Source organism: Sturnira hondurensis, unplaced genomic scaffold (assembly GCF_014824575.4).
Source record: "Sturnira hondurensis isolate 20B ecotype Veracruz unplaced genomic scaffold, ASM1482457v3 Scaffold0008196, whole genome shotgun sequence".
Taxonomy (NCBI): Eukaryota; Metazoa; Chordata; class Mammalia; order Chiroptera; family Phyllostomidae; genus Sturnira; species Sturnira hondurensis.
In genome coordinates this window covers 3,484,055-3,501,452 of record NW_028080827.1, presented here as the reverse complement: position 1 = coordinate 3,501,452, position 17,398 = coordinate 3,484,055, and the positions used below count along the sequence as shown (strand labels likewise).

Here is a 17,398-nt window from a genome sequence, read left to right as displayed (position 1 = left end):
ATCTGTTTCCACTCTTGGCACAGTAGTTTGAGGGACGGAACTCAGAGAGCATCCTGACTGGTAATGGGTGGGTCGGCAGAGTCATGTGAAAACGGGGAAAGGAGGTTGAGCCAACAAAATCACTGATTTGTCCAGAAAATAATAACACTTTCCTACTGGCTTCATCTTCCATTTGGATGTGGCTGATGCAACGATTGATTGGCGCTAATGTCCCATGCAGACAGAGTGACCTGTGTACCCCAGCATAGACAAACTGCCCTACACAGAAGCTCTAAATTCCGAACGTGAGGAAAGAAGTTTGGAGAACATGTCTAAAAACTACACCATGGGTTGTCTGATTACTAAAGTATAACAAAAAGCCACAGAGCAACCTAAGAAATACAGAGACTTTGATAACACTGTGTTCCCTGAATTGTTTATGAGAACTCTCTCTTTGCGTATATCCCAATGTTGGAAAACAAAGAATTTTGTTTTCCTGAACCTCCTCTACACTCATCGACACCCATGGTCTAAGTATGAGGTATAAAACGATTATTCCGTCTCCAACTAAGATTCCTTTCCTGGGATTTTATCTTTCCTGACTTTTATTTTTATCTGCCAAGTGAATATTTAACAAACACAGAAAAGAACAGCCTTATCGAGGCCAAACAGACATACAGTAAATTATGCATGTTTGATACCTTTGACACATGTATGCAGCCACACGATGATCGCCATACTCAAGATAATGACATACACGTCACCCCAGAGTTCCCTTGTGCCTCTTTGTAATTCCGTCCACCCTCCCCCTCCCCCGGACGGACACTGCGCTGCTGTCCCAATAGATTCCATCGCAGAAATCGTTCATACATACTCCTTGCTGTCTGATTTCTTTTTCTCTGCATAATTATTTCAAGATTCATCCATGTATCAGTGATGCATTCCGTTTTATTTCTTAGAAGTATTCCATTATGTGGATCTGTTTCGCACAGTTTATCTATTGTCGATGGGCATTTGGCTTGTTTCTATTATATGGCTATTACTCCCCCCCGCCCAAAAAATAAAAGCTACTATTACATGGTTTAATTTCTCTTGAATAAATACCTCATCGTGGAATGTTTAATTTTTAAAAGCTTTCCAAAATGGTGCCCTAACTTGCATTTCCACCACAGGGCATGAGTTCCCGTTGCTCCACCCCCTTTCTTAAACTCGGTCAGGCCCGTCTTCCTGCTCCCGGCCGTTCTGGTGGGAGGCGTTCCTTAGTCTGGGGCACCACTGCAGAACAGCAGCGTGCTCCCCTGCCCTCTGCTCTCGCCCACAGCCTGTCCTGTGCTGTACGTGAAGGCCTGTTCAGGTCTGTGATGTCTTCCCACGTTTCTTGCCACTGAGGACAGAAAAGGGTTCCAGTGAAGGAAAGGAAACTCCCCGGATGATCTGAGCATAAGTCCCTAACTGGGCAGATCATGGTGGGTAGTTTGCCCCAGGCACATAATTTCTTTTTCTTTTTTTCACTTTAAATACATTTTTTATTTTTCAATGAGAGTTGACATACAATATCAGGTGTACAACCCAGTGACTAGACTGTTGTTGGCTTTACATCCCTATGACTATACTGTAACTACCAATTTGTACTTCTTAATCACTTCACCTTTTTCACCTGTGGCCCCCAAACTCCCTCCCATCTGGCAATAAATAATAAATAAATAAATTAATTAAATTAAACGAGATGTCATTTAAAAAATAAATAAAGTAATTTTGATAAATCTGTATTTTTTGCCATTTTATTACTCATGTTTTTCATCTTTTTATTTTTTTCTTCTTCATAATAAAGACCCTTTAACATTTTTTGTAGTATTGGTTTGGTGGTGATGAACTCCTTTAGCTGTTTTTTGTCTAGAAAGCTCTTTATCTGTTTTGGATCCTAAACGATAGCTTTTCTGGGTAAATATAGCTTGTTTTCTTTCTTTAAATATGTGTTGTTTATTTTGTCAACTGTGCTTAAGTAGGGCTTGTTTTTAAGTTTGCTTGCAAAAACTACAAATGAAACACAGAGGAGCTTCCTTTTAGAGCTGTTCTGAGAAGACGATAGGAGGGAGCGTGCCCAGGCAAGCTCTCTGTTGTAACCCTCTTCTAACCCCATCTTCACTACGATTTTGTGCTGATCCAAAGCCTTTCGGTTTGAGGGGTGTACTGTTAGCATCTATGTAGTTAAACACTGCCATTGTCACTCAAGACAGACCTTCACGCGTTTTGTGTTTCAGGACTCATGAATCAAGGAAGCAAACCTGGAACATGGACTAAGGCTGCTTCAGTCCCTAAAAGTGCAGAACTAAGGATGGTTGGAGTTGTAATTCATAACTTTAATAATGATCAGTAGATCCACGACTACAGAAATGCAAATACTTCTTTCATATAAACGTTGAAAATAATAATTGGATGAGTACTGGTGAATTGTCTGGGAGGTGCTTCAAAATTTGTACTTAGCTATTGTATTAGTTTTATTATTGTTCTGTAACAAATTGCCACAAACTTATTGACTTACAGTAGCACCCAGGTATCAGCTCACAGCTCTGTAGGTCAAGAGCAAAGCATGGCTAGATTCTCTGTTCAGTGTATCCATAAGACTCAAGGTGTTGGCTGGTCTGAGTTCTCATCTGACTGCTATAGTAAAAAAAATCTTCCAAGCCCTGGCCAGTGTGGCTCAATTGGTTGGAGCATCGTCAGGTAAACTGAAAGGTCTTGGGTTCAATTCCTGGTCAGGGCATGTGCCTAAATTGTGGGTTTTGATTCCCAGTCCCGGCATGTCTAATCAACCAACTGATGCTTCTCTCCCCCTCTTTCTCCTTCCTTTCCTCCTTTCTAAAATCTGTGAATACGTCCTCCCAGGACGATAAAATAAAGGTTTCTTTTTGTGTTAAGCAAGCTCTGTCTATTGTTTCTTTAGGCTAACACATCTTTGAAATGCCTCTTTATAGACCCTTCAAGAGAGCACATACTCTTTCCTGTAATCTAATCCCCACCTTGCTTCCTCCACCTTCGTTTAATCTTCTTTACATCCCTCTTTAATTCTGAATGCATAACAGAAACTGCAAACTGCTCTTTCTGAAGCATTTGAGATCTTGCTTCTTAGCAATGTCATTAGTTTTGATTCAAATAAACCCTTATGAAGATTTTCTACAGGTTTAGACATTTCCTGCCTAGATACCACTCAAAGAAACTATTACCTCCCATTGAATTTCCCACTCCCTCCTCAGTATGACATCCGTGTGCCATAAAAGACACACCTGCTAGATTCCCCTAGTATATCCATCATTTTATCTTCATAAAATGATACAGCCATACAACTCAATACCAAAAAAATCTGATTTAAAAATAGGCAGAGGACTTGTATAGATGCTCAGCACCACTAATCATCAAGGAAATGCAAATCAAGACCACAATGAGATGGCACCTCACACCTGTTAGAATAGCTATTACAGAAAAGATAAGAGACAACAAGTGTTGGTGAGGACCTGGAGAAATGAAGATTCTTGGCCCTGGCCAGGTGGCCTGGTTGGGTGGAGCATCACCCTGTATACCAAAAGGTTGCGGGGTCCAGCAGAGGTTAGAGCCTGTACCTAGGTTGAGGTACATTTCCCTGGTCAGGGTGCATATGGGAGGCAACTGATCAATGTTTCTCTCTCTCTCTCTCTCTCTCTCTCTGCCTTCATCTCTCTCTAAAATCAATAAAGATATCCTCAGGTAAGGATTAAATACAATTTTTTATTAAAAAAGAAGAACATGTTCACTGTTGGTGGGAAAGTAAATTGGTGCAACCACCATAAGAAATGCTGTGAAGTTTTCTCAAAATGTTCAAAATAGAACTAGCACATAGCCCGTCGACCCTCCTTCTGGGTATGCATCTGAAGGAAATGAAATCACCGCCCTGAAGAGGTACTCACACTCTTCTGTTCCTTGCAGCCAAGACAAGGAGACCACCTGTCTCTGCTGACAGATGAATGCGTACAGAAGATGTCACACACACAGACACTGACACATTACTCAGCCATTAAAAATAACGCCCACCATTTGTGACAAGATGGATGGAACATNTTCATCTCTCTCTAAAATCAATAAAGATATCCTCAGGTAAGGATTAAATAAAATTTTTTATTAAAAAAGAAGAACATGTTCACTCTTGGTGGGAAAGTAAATTGGTGCAACCACCATGAGAAATGCTGTGAAGTTTTCTCAAAATGTTCAAAATAGAACTAGCACATAGCCCGTCGACCCTCCTTCTGGGTATGCATCTGAAGGAAATGAAATCACCGTCCTGAAGAGGTACTCACACTCTTCTGTTCCTTGCAGCCAAGACAAGGAGACCACCTGTCTCTGCTGACAGATGAATGCGTACAGAAGATGTCACACACACAGACACTGACACATTACTCAGCCATTAAAAATAACGCCCACCATTTGTGACAAGATGGATGGAACATGAGAGCATTATGGTAAATGAAATGTCCAACAGCTAAAGACAAATATTGTGTGATATTATATATCTAGAATCTACAAAAGCCAAATTCATAAAAATAAAGAGTAGAATGGTGGTCGGTCCAGGGAGTGGGGAGAAAGAAGGAGATGTTGGTCAAAGGGTACAAACTTTCAGTTTTAAGATGAGTAAGTTCTGAGGATCCAATGTACAGCATGTTGACTATGGTTAACACAACTGTATTATATACTTGAAAGTTGCAAAAAGAGTATAGATAGATCTTAAATGTTCTCACCAAACACACACACACAAATAGGAATTCTGTGAGGCAATGGATGTATTAATCAACCTTATTGTGGCAATCATTTCATAATATATATGTGCATTAAATTGTTATATACCATACATATATATACATATATATACATATACACAATGTTATATGATAATTATATCTCAACAGAGTAGAGAAACATTTATTTAATAATTTGGGGGTATTCTACATATTCAAGTTCTATCTACACAATAACTCATAGTCTCTTATTTTCCTCAGTTTTTATTTTCTTTTCAAGAGATGAATTAACTTTTAATTGTGTTATCTGAGGGATTTAGTTCTATAAAAGGGGAAGTTAAATTGATATTTAATATTTTTCTTTAATATACATACATACACAAATTTGCAGTTTCTCAACATGTTCTCTCATACACTGGAACATTTAATTGATATGATTATTTTTCGTTTACACAGTTTATTCCCTTTGCAGTAATATAGCTGTCATCCTTAATAGTACATCTAAATATTATGCATTCTTTTTGACTTTTATAAAAAAATTACCTTAAAACAGAAAAAGGAAAGAAAACATTAAACGCAGCATTGCCTCAAGTATATTGTAATTCACAACAACTGGTGTTAAAAGTTTTCACCACATTAAGGGCCACGGAATTACACTGTGATTCAAACTGAAGTTTAGAGTAAGTGCATTTCAATAGCTGGTTTTTCAACATTATGGTCTAATCTTGTTGGATACACAGTGATTCACAGTTGAATTCTTCCCAGCTTGTTGTATGATTAAAATTTCCAACACAAAAAGTTGGAGAAAAAGGGAGAAGAGGGAGGAGGAGAAAGAGAAGAGAAAGAAGATAAAATAGCTTCTTTTTATTAATTTATTCCCTTTGTGGTAGGATCAGTTATAGTGAACTACAGTATTCATATTTCTGAGAAATAAACTGAAAGAAGGAATGAGCAAGAGATGACTATCAGTGATACTTCCATTAATAATTTCCACGCAAGTCTCAGGTTTACAGTGCAAACACACAACCCAGGGGTAAAAGGATCCTAGGGGTGCCCAGCCCCAGTCTCCAGCCCAGAGCAGAATTGTCAGCGGGTGCCCCAGGGACCTCTATAAAAGCCTGTAACTGGAGCTCAGGAGCACAGCAAGTACCTCTCTCTACTGGGACTGAAACGCAAACCAGGTAAATGGACAAGTGAGGTAGATGGAGTGGATAAACAAGATTTTATTTTGCATCATTCTTCCATTGTTTTACCTTTTTTTTTTTTTTGCTAAGTCAGGTGTCAGTAGCTAGCTGATGTTTTAACTCTGTTCACTAAACAACAACAACAAACAAAAAACCCTATCTATGCAATGTGCCCTCTCAGGCGTTGCCAGCCAGAAAGCACAGTTTGAATTTGGATACTGAATTCTCAATGGCTCCAAGCTTTTTACACACTAATGGCATACCCTGCCCACCCATCCCCATGGGGTAACTGGTTTTGGGGCTCATCTCCATCATTTTCTAAGCTTCAGACTCTGCAGCCCTGTCCTAAGGTATCTAGGGAGAGGCCATTCTGATCCTAGAATGCAACTACTGTCTCTGCCGCTGTTGCCTGAATCCTGCAGCAATTTAGAATCAACTGTTCACCACGCTAAAAGACCTGGAACACTATCTCCATCCAGCCTGATGCCCAAGACCCCTATCACTACTGCTGTGTAGTCAGAAGGGGAGGGCGGGGCTGGTGAGGGTGGAAGTCAAAGTTTCCCACAGAAATCCAGCTTGAGGTTTCAGAACGCCACACCATTCAGTGATCTAGCTCCCCCGGCCTGGGTAGGGGGTTCTGAGCTTAGATCAGCAGTCCATAGGCCAGCAGCTCCTCCACAGTCCAGCTCCCAGGTGGAAGCCTACTGTGTTTTTATACTAGTGAGTATTATTGGCACCTAACTGAGGTCTAGGGCAATACGCTAGGTGTGCTCAGAGCCACACTTTTGAGGTAATGGTAGAAAAGGACTTCATTTTTACCTTGAAGAAGGAGTAAAGTTCCCAGAGCAAGATTACATGAGTAACTCTCCTGTATGAGAGATACATGCTTTCAACAACAAATCGCACACACGCACACACAGACACACTCACTGTGCTAGTGCAGATGGATGTGGCAGAGTAGAGGTAGAAGCAAATTCTCTGACTCGCCTCCCTCGGAGGGCGGGCCTCTGCCTCCCCTGTGAGTCTGGCTGGCCTGCGTGCGACCCAGAGGACAGCGGAGGAAGTGAGTCTACACTGGGTTTGCCCCGGTCTTTAGAGGACCAGCAGCTTTTACCCTAACCTCTGAGAGCACCGCACTACCCATGAGAAGTCCAACTACCCTGCTTGAGAAACTGTGTGGGGAGGCCCAGAGACTGCACGGAGAGGGGGGGGCCCAGCTGACTCCAGTCCTGCAGCCATCCCTGCCGAGGCCAAGGCACGTGAAGGCAGCTCCTGGCCTCATCTGGCCCCTCCCGATGAACCCGGTCACCAGCTGAATACCACATGCCAGCCGACTCCACATGATGCAGAGAAATCAGCCAACTCCTGACCTGTATACAATGGCCGTTGTTTTGATTTACTAGGTTGGAGAATGCTCTGTTATGCAGCCTGCTGGCCTGGATGCAGACAGATTCTGTAGGAACCTCCAAGCTGTGTTCAGAACTCCCATTCTCTTGTGAGATACCCAGGCCTTGTTTTTTGTCCTTAACTCCTCATCAGACTCCTTCCCACTGGGTGCAGACCTCTGGGATCCTCAGAAGTATAGTCTTCATAGGACCAGCCAGGTTCATTACACAAGCTTTAACTTTTTTCCTACTAGCAATTGTCGATACAACGACTACAGGCAAAAAGATACACTCAAGATACTAGAGTCCATTTGTGGTCCAGCCAGTACATCCTGTTCTACTTACTTTATTTATTGTCATAATTGTTATTTGAAAGTTTTAAAAAAATCAAAACAGTTGGAATATGAAGATTAAGTAGAAGAAAAAGTAAATATTTTCCATTTTTTTCTTTTCAGAATTTCAGTGGAAAGAAATAATGTTGGGAAGTGCATAAATAATAATGGTACATTCATCCTTATTTCTTCTTTGTAATCATTGTTTCTCTTTCCTGAAGTTAAACTCCCAAAGCCTGTGCTGCATTTCAGGATATAAATTCAAAAGTTCCCAATTGTTATTCTCTGTTAGAGCTATTTTTTCATAATTTTCTCTTTCTTTGCCCCTGCTATAATTAGTGTTCCGAGCTTGGATCTGTAGTTGCTCTAGCTCAGTGTCAGATGCCAAGAACACCTTTCAATCTGGTTCCCAGGGTGCTGGCATTGATGTGCTATACTAGGGCATCGGTGTGATGTTCAGTGATGCAGGGTTCTTTCTATTCTAAGGGCTACGTTTGACTATTTACAGAGCAGCAAGGAACAGCCTAATCTCTGCCTGCTGAAAAAATGAATGTGGGTGAGATGCTTCTCGATTCAGGGCACTGGTGCTTGTGATCAGCGGAGTTCAGGTACGGCTTGCTGCAGGCCAGAGCCTACTGGATGCCAGATCCACAAATGGCCTCATCATTAGATATGGGCACAGACGGATCTTTCTTTAGCTGGCGAATGTGAGAAGCATTCAGGAATGACCATGTTCCATTAGGAGATCTTTATTTTCTGATCATCTCACAAGTTGTAGGGTGTTTGGGAAAAGCATTAAAAAAGACATAAAATTTGACTGAGGAAGAATTGAATGGGTTAGTTAGGACTTGTTTCCAGTTATAGAAAAACTAGACTATTAACTAATCCCGTTAACAAACCAAAGTGGGGTCTGGCTGCCTACCTCCACCAAAAGGCAAACTCTAGAGGCAGAGGCTGGTGAGAAAGGAAAAATGTTTTTATTTAAATGTTGAATGATGTGGGAGAATGAGGGAGTCTGTCTCACAGTCCATCTTCCCTGTAAAACCCATGCATTCTCAGTAAGATGAAAACAAAAGGCAGTGCCCAGAATTCCTTCTCCGCTTTAAAATTCCATCCTTTGGAATCCAAGGGGTCAGCTAAGCAGTCGACCAGGTGCCTTAGTTTGCTCCCAACCACCATCTGGCTTCAGGCTCCCCTCTAGAGGCTCTTTGTGGAGCTGGTGCTGCTGTTGGTCATGAGGCTTCTAGGGCCCCGAGTTCCCATGCTCCCCAGCCTCTGGTGCCTGAGGTTGTTTTTCCAAAGAGTCTAGGGAAAAAATTACTCTGTCAGTTCAAAGGTATGTTATCTTAGAAGTACAAAAACAATGGACAGTTTCAAAGGTAAAGATTGACCTTGTCAAGGTAGTTACAGCCTGAGGACATGACTATTCACCCTGACCCACTTCTGGCTAGGAATTTTTACATTCAGACAACCTTGGTTTCTGGGTCTGTAAGGTCAGCCATGTGGTCCCTCCCTGAGCTTGTCAGGTTTCGTCTGTGGCTGCTTTTCCACACACATAAAGAAAGAAGATGAATACTGAATAGGTATTCATCTGCTCTATCAGAAACAAAATTGAAATTTAATAAACTGATTTCTTTCATGCTGTAGCAGTTAAGACAGGGACTTCCTACATGTGATTCCAGGTTTTATCACTTACTAGCTATGTGACTCTGTACAAGTTGTTTAACTTAACTCTAACTTTCCCAACTTGGAAAATAAGATAATCATAACTTCCTTATATGATTACTATGGATTAAATAAGATAATATATGCAAACTGCTTAGACTATTGTCTGGCATGTAATAAGTGCTTAATAAATATATCTTAGCCTCTATTGCAATAGTTATCTAAGTGATGATCCTTGGGGATGTTGATGGGAATTTGTAAAGAAATGCTAAGGTATCAACCATAGAGAAATCCATTTTCTTGATCGAGAGGAAATAATGGAGGCAGAAATGAAAGGTAGAGAAAGGAACTGGGTGCGGACTGCATATGGGAGAAAAGAAGAAGAATCCCAAAAAGCAGGTGGATCAAGTCAGGTTTCAGGGGGGTTCCAATGGTTCCTGTCGAAGGTGAGCCTGTCATCCTCAACCATTACAGCAGATTGCCTTTGGAGCCTTTCCAGAGTTTCACGGTCAGGAGATTCTCCCTTATATTCGAGATGAATCCCTTGGGCTGCGACATAAGCCCGCTTTAGGTCTTCACGAAGGATGAAACAGGGGTGAAGGTTTGAGAGACATGGAGAGCTGGTATGGAGCATTAGTGGTATTGCAGAGGGAAAGTGACAGAGGAAAGACGACATAGTCGCCTTCGTGATGCTTGGCGCAGGGAGGGAAGGGTGGTGTCAGATGCAGGCCTGTGACAGCAGTGCAGACAGAGGAGACGGCAGTTATATCTGACAAATAGGGGGACAGGTGGACCCGCTGGATGAGAAATGGGATCTATAAACATGAGGTATCACCAGGGCTTTGAGAGTAAAATCGAAATGGTGCCGGAACTGTAGAGAAGACATCTTCTCTTTCTGTCCCATAGCAGGCAAGTAGGCAGTTACAAAGAGAGGAGGGGGGAACCTTGCAAAGGATGGGAACTTGTAGCAATTTACACGTGTGCTGGCAAGGTTTACTCAGGAGGATCATCATAAATGGATACGCGTCTTGGTGTGTGGGGAGTCTGGATGGGCTTTACTTTGCCTCAGAGGAACTTTGGTAGCAAAGCGATACTTTTTTGTGACACTGGCCCATCATGTGAGCCTTCTACATTACAAAAACACCCCCAACTATTCATGCAACATGTGTGTGCGTAGCCACTAATAGCTTTTATTTTTCTGCGTTTCCCTGGGCAGTTTTGGGGAGACTAGTCTCTTGTATTTAAAAAAGACATTATACATATCCAAATTTGGGTTGCTTATTAATATAACTGCATTAAATGTAATTCTCCAAAACCTACATAACATTGTAGAAGTACCAGAGGTTTTATAAATACTTACTTGAAATTGCTCTACACGGAACACCTGGTAATCGTTTTGCATCAAACATAATAAAGAGGAAGGATCTGCCTCTGAAGTTTGTGCTTTGATTTGGGAAGTACAAATATTCTATTTACATAACTGATAGAAAATTGAAATTCTAAGGAGGATTGTGTCCCACAGGATATATATCAAAATAATGTGTTTGTTATTTCTGTTCTTGTTCTCCCAGCATATTTTACTACATCTTACAAAACTTTCTCATCTACATTATCAAACTGATGGCAAATAACATGTTTTTTTCTTTTACAAATAATAGTTGCTTAAAAGCTAATCGCAAATGAATGAATGAATGAATCTATCACACTTGATAAAATAAGTTAGAGTCCTGAATTGGTTCATGAGAAGCACTGAAATGTTGTGTGGTTTGATGGAAATTTATGGATACAATGAAGTTGCATTTTATATTTTAATATATACCTGGCCATAATTTATTAATATGTCTAAGAATTTAATTTTTGCTTAACCACTTGACCTACTACTGTCCACTAGTTTCAGTTATTTAACAACTTAAACTGACGTGGTAAGTATGTAAATGAAAGCACCCTAACGTGATACAGGTATCTTCCTAAGTGCCAATTATATGCCTCAACATTCCCTTCAATTTGAATGTGTTAGTAAGAATCTAATTACACTGCTTTATAGCTGATGGAATTACAGAAGGAGAAGACTCCTCTCCTACATACTTATTAGACCTCTATAAGTGTTCCTTTGCAATCTGTTGCTATTCAATTACCAAGTAATAACTGTCTTAATGAATCTAATTGAAATGCTTATTTCCGACTGCTCTCACACACAGAAGGGAGGCTTCTGGGATGCTGCCACTGGATGGGGCCTGACTTGTTTACCCAGAAAGAAGCGACTTCGCTGGGAAGAGTGCACATGGTGAGGCTCTTTCAGAGTGTAAGGACGTCTCCTTCCCCATTGTTCGTACATCACGCCTAAAACTGAAGCCCCTCCACCACACCTGGCTATGCGAGTATGTTTACAGGAACACTCACGCAGTCATCTGGCCTGTATCTGATAATAAGAAAGATTGGTTTAGCTTTCCTCCATGAAGACAGAATGATAATACAACTGAAAATATGAATACTATGTACAGGGCACTTCCTAGTGTCAATGCTGCCTGAATACTTCACGTGTAGAAACTCAATCTCCACAAACTCCCTAAGATTAGGGCTATATACTCTTATTGTACCCATTTAACAATAACTAAATGGAAGATAGTTTAGTTTTTGGAGAAGGGCAAGTTCACACAGTTTATAAGCAAACAAATGACAGAGATGGCCGTGCAACCCCAGGTCAACTGGCTCCCACTGCAAAAGCAAGACTTGACATAATGTTAGAATTTATTCGGTGCAACCCAGGCCATTGAGGCTGAGAGTTCACATGGCAAAGAAGGGACTGGATCCTGAGCCCTAGCACTGTGCACTTTGACCTAAAACATGTTTTTAAACATGTTTAAAAACAACAAAATAGTTACAAAACAAAAATCACCATAAAACCTCTTGAGAAAGCTGTTCTATGAAATATCCCCTCCACCTTTTTGTAACTTTTGTTTGGGTCAGCAACTGGGTCATAACATTTATTCCTCTCAGGGTGAGGGTTGAATTTGTTGGAAGGAATGTAGCAGAGAATTGCCCAAACCATACCGCCATGCTTCTGTACTTTAAGAGACTTAAATTCTACTGGCCCAAACAGAAAAGCGAGATCGATTCAGGGAGTTGCAGGTGCCTGACAGTTCACAGTTCTTGTGCAGATGCCCGAATGCTGCTCCGTTTAGGGCCACCCATGGACCGAGGGTGATGGCCAAGGAGGTGCTGACGCAGCTGTGCTCAGCCCAGAGCCTGGCTGAACGCTGTAGCCTCAGCAGGATGTTGTCCTTGCCAGGCTGCGTCCTCATAGTCAAGGTGATGGATGCATCCCACACACAGTCCAGCTTTGGGACGTACGCTGCATGGATTTTCTCCTCCAGACATGATGATGTGGTCAGGTGACAGAAACCTCAGTGATTGCAAAGATCTCTGGTGGAACAATGTCTCTATGGAAGCAGCGAGCATTTTAGATAAAAAAAAAAAAGAACTATCCAACAAGAATAAAAACAACACTTTGTGTCTACATTGTCTAGGTTTGCTGAAGCATCGCCTTGCAACTTACACAGCTGTGGCTTTTATTTTTAACTATCAGTCCATCTCAGCAGTGATAGTGTCAGGGCTCCAGGTCTGAAGAGCCAGGAAGGGAGTTGCTCAGCCTGTTCCAGTCACACGCTGCCCTCTGGGCAGCATTCTTCTCATTTCAGATTGCGATGTTTCCCTCCAGACATCCAGGCTGGTCTGTGCCAGTTCCAGGGGCTTTACGACTCCTTCTGCATTCACTTAGGAGCAGTTTTTAAGGAGCCATGGTCTTATCTGTCTAGTTGCTAGAGTATGGACATCATGGAGGCTTTGAACAGGGAAATAACTTATTTTTTGTAGAAAGCAAATAGCATAGAGTAAGTTATTTACTCTTTTTTAAAAAGAGTAATTTTTTTTGTAGAAAGCAAATAGCATAGAGTAAGTTATTTGCTCTTTTTTAAAAAGAGTAAATTATTTACCCTCTTAAGAAAGCCCAAGTTCCTTCAGCCAGCCAATTTAATTGTTTTGAGTTCTATTAACATGCCAAGCACTTTACTAGGGTCCCTGGCTCAAGGACCTAGAGCCCCTGCTTTTTTCCTCACCGTGATGCCCATGGGAAATTCATGTTGGAGGGCAGGGAACATATCAGGGAGATACGGGAGTTTAACTAAGTCCTGTCCTCCCTACACAGAAAAAAACCTGAGCAAGGTTCATCCAGACTCCAGCAGGCAGGGACCAGTCTTATGCAGACAGTGGGTTTGTGGGACAAAAAGAATTGCCAAGAATTTTTTAAGTCTAGAATTAATTTTTAAAAAATGACTACTTATATGTATGGAAGGATCATATAAATTGCAAATCTTTAAAAAATATTTTAAATATGGAATTGTGTCGATGTATACTGTAGGTATAAGCAGGACACTTAATCAAGTATGTGGAAAATTTTTTTTCCACAAGGGAATGGATTGTATAGTATTTATAGAACATGCACTACATACTGCGTTCTTACTTGATTTTTTTCAAGATAGTGGGTTGTTTGGCGTTGAAATTCTAGAGGGATTATTTACTTTTGAAATGTGACTATCTTTACTTTGTTGTTGATTTAAGGTACATTGTGTCAACAACTGTGAAGTGTTTGCATGGTTTTGTAGGTCATCCGAAGACCCAGCCTGCCCTGCGGCTGAGAGCGGTGCAGCGTGTGGGCACACGAGTGGCCCGCAGGCAGCTCCGCGGGCAGCTCCAGCCCTGGGGGCCTGCCCTTTCTCTCTTCCCATTCTCGGCCTCTGTCTCTTTTTTCTGCTTCTTGGCTCCTCATTTTCCTCTTAAAACCTCAAAATCAATTTGAGACTTCTAATCTCTGGTCCAAAAAGTCGACATCGATAGAGTTTAACAATCTAAGCTCTGGGTTTGAAGATCTTGATGCAAATAGGAAGGAAATAATCCCAGGCTATTATGGGAGACCTGTAGCGTGAAGGGAAGCCCACGGGACTGAAGAAGGAGAATGTGTCATTCATTCAACACATATTTACTGAGTGTTGGGTAGGTTCTAGAGGGTAAAGCCAACAAGGAGACAAATCCTGCCTCCATGGAACACGCACTGAGTAAGACAAGTAGATAAAACACCAACAAATAGGAGAATATCTGACAAGTGTTGTGAAAGGCATAAACAGTGATGGGGGAGCCCAGGAGGAATGGGCTATTTCAAGCAGAAAAGGCTTCTGTGAGAAGTACCACTTGAACTGAGACCTCACTAACGGTGCAACTCTAAGGTGGATTGCCAAACCTTGCTAAATCTTTGGGGGGTACAATCAGGCCAGAAGTCCCCAGCACTTAGTTTATTGTAAGATCAAAGGAGAGGAAAATATATATAAAGTGGTCCAACAAATAATAGCTGTTATTGTCATTGACAAAATGCTGCATCAGTTTGGGTCTGAGCAAGAAACTGAGCGCACACTCTGATAAGGAAAATCTGAGTAGCGTTTACTAAAGAAAGGATTCACAAAATTGTGGGCAGGGTGTAGGGAAAAGAGGAGAGAAAAGGGCAGTGACTGGGGCCTAGTAAGAGCAAACGGCACTGCTCATCTTTAGACCTGAGTGGGAGGAACAAAGATTTCTCTGCACTCAAGGCTCTTCTGGCTGGTCTAATAATCGATAGGCATGAGACAGATGAATAAGAGAAAATAACCAAATTCAATACATATGTATATGTTGGAACCCCACATACATGAGATCATCAGAGACCCCACGTGCACAAGGGGTTCAGAGTTAGAAAGGGAACATGAGTATATAAGACATCCCGAGCTAGGGATGAGGTAAGGGCTTTGGGAGTTTTAAAGGCTCATTGCACTTTTTCATGCCAGTGCTGAGCCTTGGGCATCTATCAGGACAATGGTACAAGCCCTGCAAGACTGGGTACAAGAGGAAGCCCCAGCACAAGGAGCAAAAGCATGATCTAGGACACCATGCTGCCAATACTAAGCTTGGCCCTGGCCACATCACATGGTCCACGTGCTTGGAAACAACACGAGGTGCTGTGCCTTGAGCCTGGATGTAGGCAACTTCTCCTGGGGCTAAGAGTGCTGTATACACAAAACAAGGGTTATTGATGTTGTCCACAGCGCACCCAACAACAAACTGGTCTGCGCCGAGACCCAAGCAGAGAACTGTGTGGTACTCATCAGCAGTACCCCTTACCAATCATGGTTCGAGTCCCACTAGGCACTGCCCCTGGGTCGCAAGAAGGAGGCCAAGCAGACTCCTGAGGAGGACGAGATTTTAAACAAAAAACAGACATAGAAAATTTAGAAGAGACATGATGAAAGGGGAAAAGGTGCCAAAATCAGTCGTCTTCTCCAGGAGCGGTTCCAGCAGGGCTAGCTTCTCACGTGCCTTGCTCCAGGACCAGAATAACCTGGCCAGACGGGTGGCTCCAAGCTGGAGGGCCAGGGGCTGGAGTTCTGTCTGAGGAAAGCCAAGGCCCAGAAAGGCGGGGGGAGGGTCATTGTATGGTAGGACGAGAAGGAGAGCAGAACTTTAATAGAGAGAATTTTGCCCTGCCTTATAGAGAGGTCAAAAAATATCTCTGATGATACTTCAGGTGAAACCTCTAATTCAAATTCTTTTGGGTAGTTAAGGTGGAGGTGGGTCAGTCAGATGTTACTCTTGAGCTTGAGACTAAACTGGCCTTTAGCTCAAAGCAACCTGTATCCCTCAGAGGCATGCTTTCGGGTAACTCATTCTGGACCCCCACAGATGCAGAGCGCAGTTCCAGGTACTCAGAAGGCAGAGAGCCAGGTGGAGCAGGCAATGAGACTGAGGTATCCCCCTGAGGAGTCCGGAGGTCTGTTATGTGCAGAACTAGGTAAGGCACTACGGGGGATGGCAAAGATGTGCTAGGCACAGTGTCTGCCACCAACGAATAGGCTTACAGTGAAGACTGGAAAATGACGTGTAGCGTGTAGTTTGATGGCAGCCTAGCTAAAGAATAACGGCCCTGAAAGGAGCTCTGAGAAAGGTTAAGGAGTTCTCAAGGTCCAGATTACTTCCAGCCAACAGATCTGAGGAAGTACCGTAAAAGAGGGAACTGTGTTTGCCCCACCCCTTAAAGGAGAGATGGGACTCACACATGTAGTAGTGCATGTGGTAGGAAAACCCTATATGTACAGAAAATAGACCATTTAATTCAACTGGAGACTCTGGCACATGAAAGGGATTTAGATTTTATTATTTCTGTGAATCTGTTCTTTCTTCACTCTCTGGATATTTTTTTTATTTTTCAACCTATACTTCTTCCCTCTTTCATTGACCTTCTCATTTTTCTTTTCCAATCGTCCACTTTTACGAGAGGAGGACTTGGGGGTAAGGGCGAATAGGAGTAAAGTGGGGCTGTGTGGAGTATCAGAAAACCATGCTAAGCTAGGTAACTGTGGGGGTTCAGAATGAGCCAAGGTGTGCCTCAAGGGCCGAGTGAGCTAAAGCCAATTTGAGCTTCAGGCTCAAGAAAAACATGTCTTGCCAGAAGGACTTGAATTATAGGTCTTGCTCATAATAACAGATCCTCAGAGATAAGTTCTTTTAACCCAGACACAGGGTAGCGAAACTTCTCATCATCTTACCATCCTGCAATGAACTTTGAAGCCACCAAGGCTCCTTACCTTCTCCCTAGCTCCGGATGTCTTATATACTCAGTTCCTCTTTCTGTCTCTACACTTTCACGTATGCAGGATCTGTGGCTCTCACATCTGTGTGGGACTCCTGTATGTAGGAGATTACATTTGATTTTCTCTGGTCAGTCCACCTCCCGCTGATTTATTATTTGGCTCGCCATGAGAACCAGAGGAGGTAAGGGGGAATTTCACCCTTCCCCACATTTTCCAATTTCTAATTCAGTCCTATTCCAGGGATCACAAGATGGGAAAAAGAAAGAAAATAACCTTAGAACAAAGGTTCTTTAGTTTATCCCTTTAACTCAGTTCTTCTGCTGCTCTTCCTACTTTCTGGGAACCAAAACCTACTTTGCCCACGCCTGTACATGTGGTCCATAATAGGCCTTCAATGCATACTTGTTGGAATGAATGAAT

At 42.2% G+C, this 17,398-nt stretch overlaps 1 pseudogene; it reads left to right on the top strand.

Annotated features, from left to right (window-relative positions):
• Positions 1-15,171: 15,171 nt before the first annotated feature.
• LOC118992475 (40S ribosomal protein S8-like) lies at positions 15,172-15,830 on the top strand (annotated as a pseudogene).
• The last annotated feature ends 1,568 nt before the right edge of the window (positions 15,831-17,398 follow it).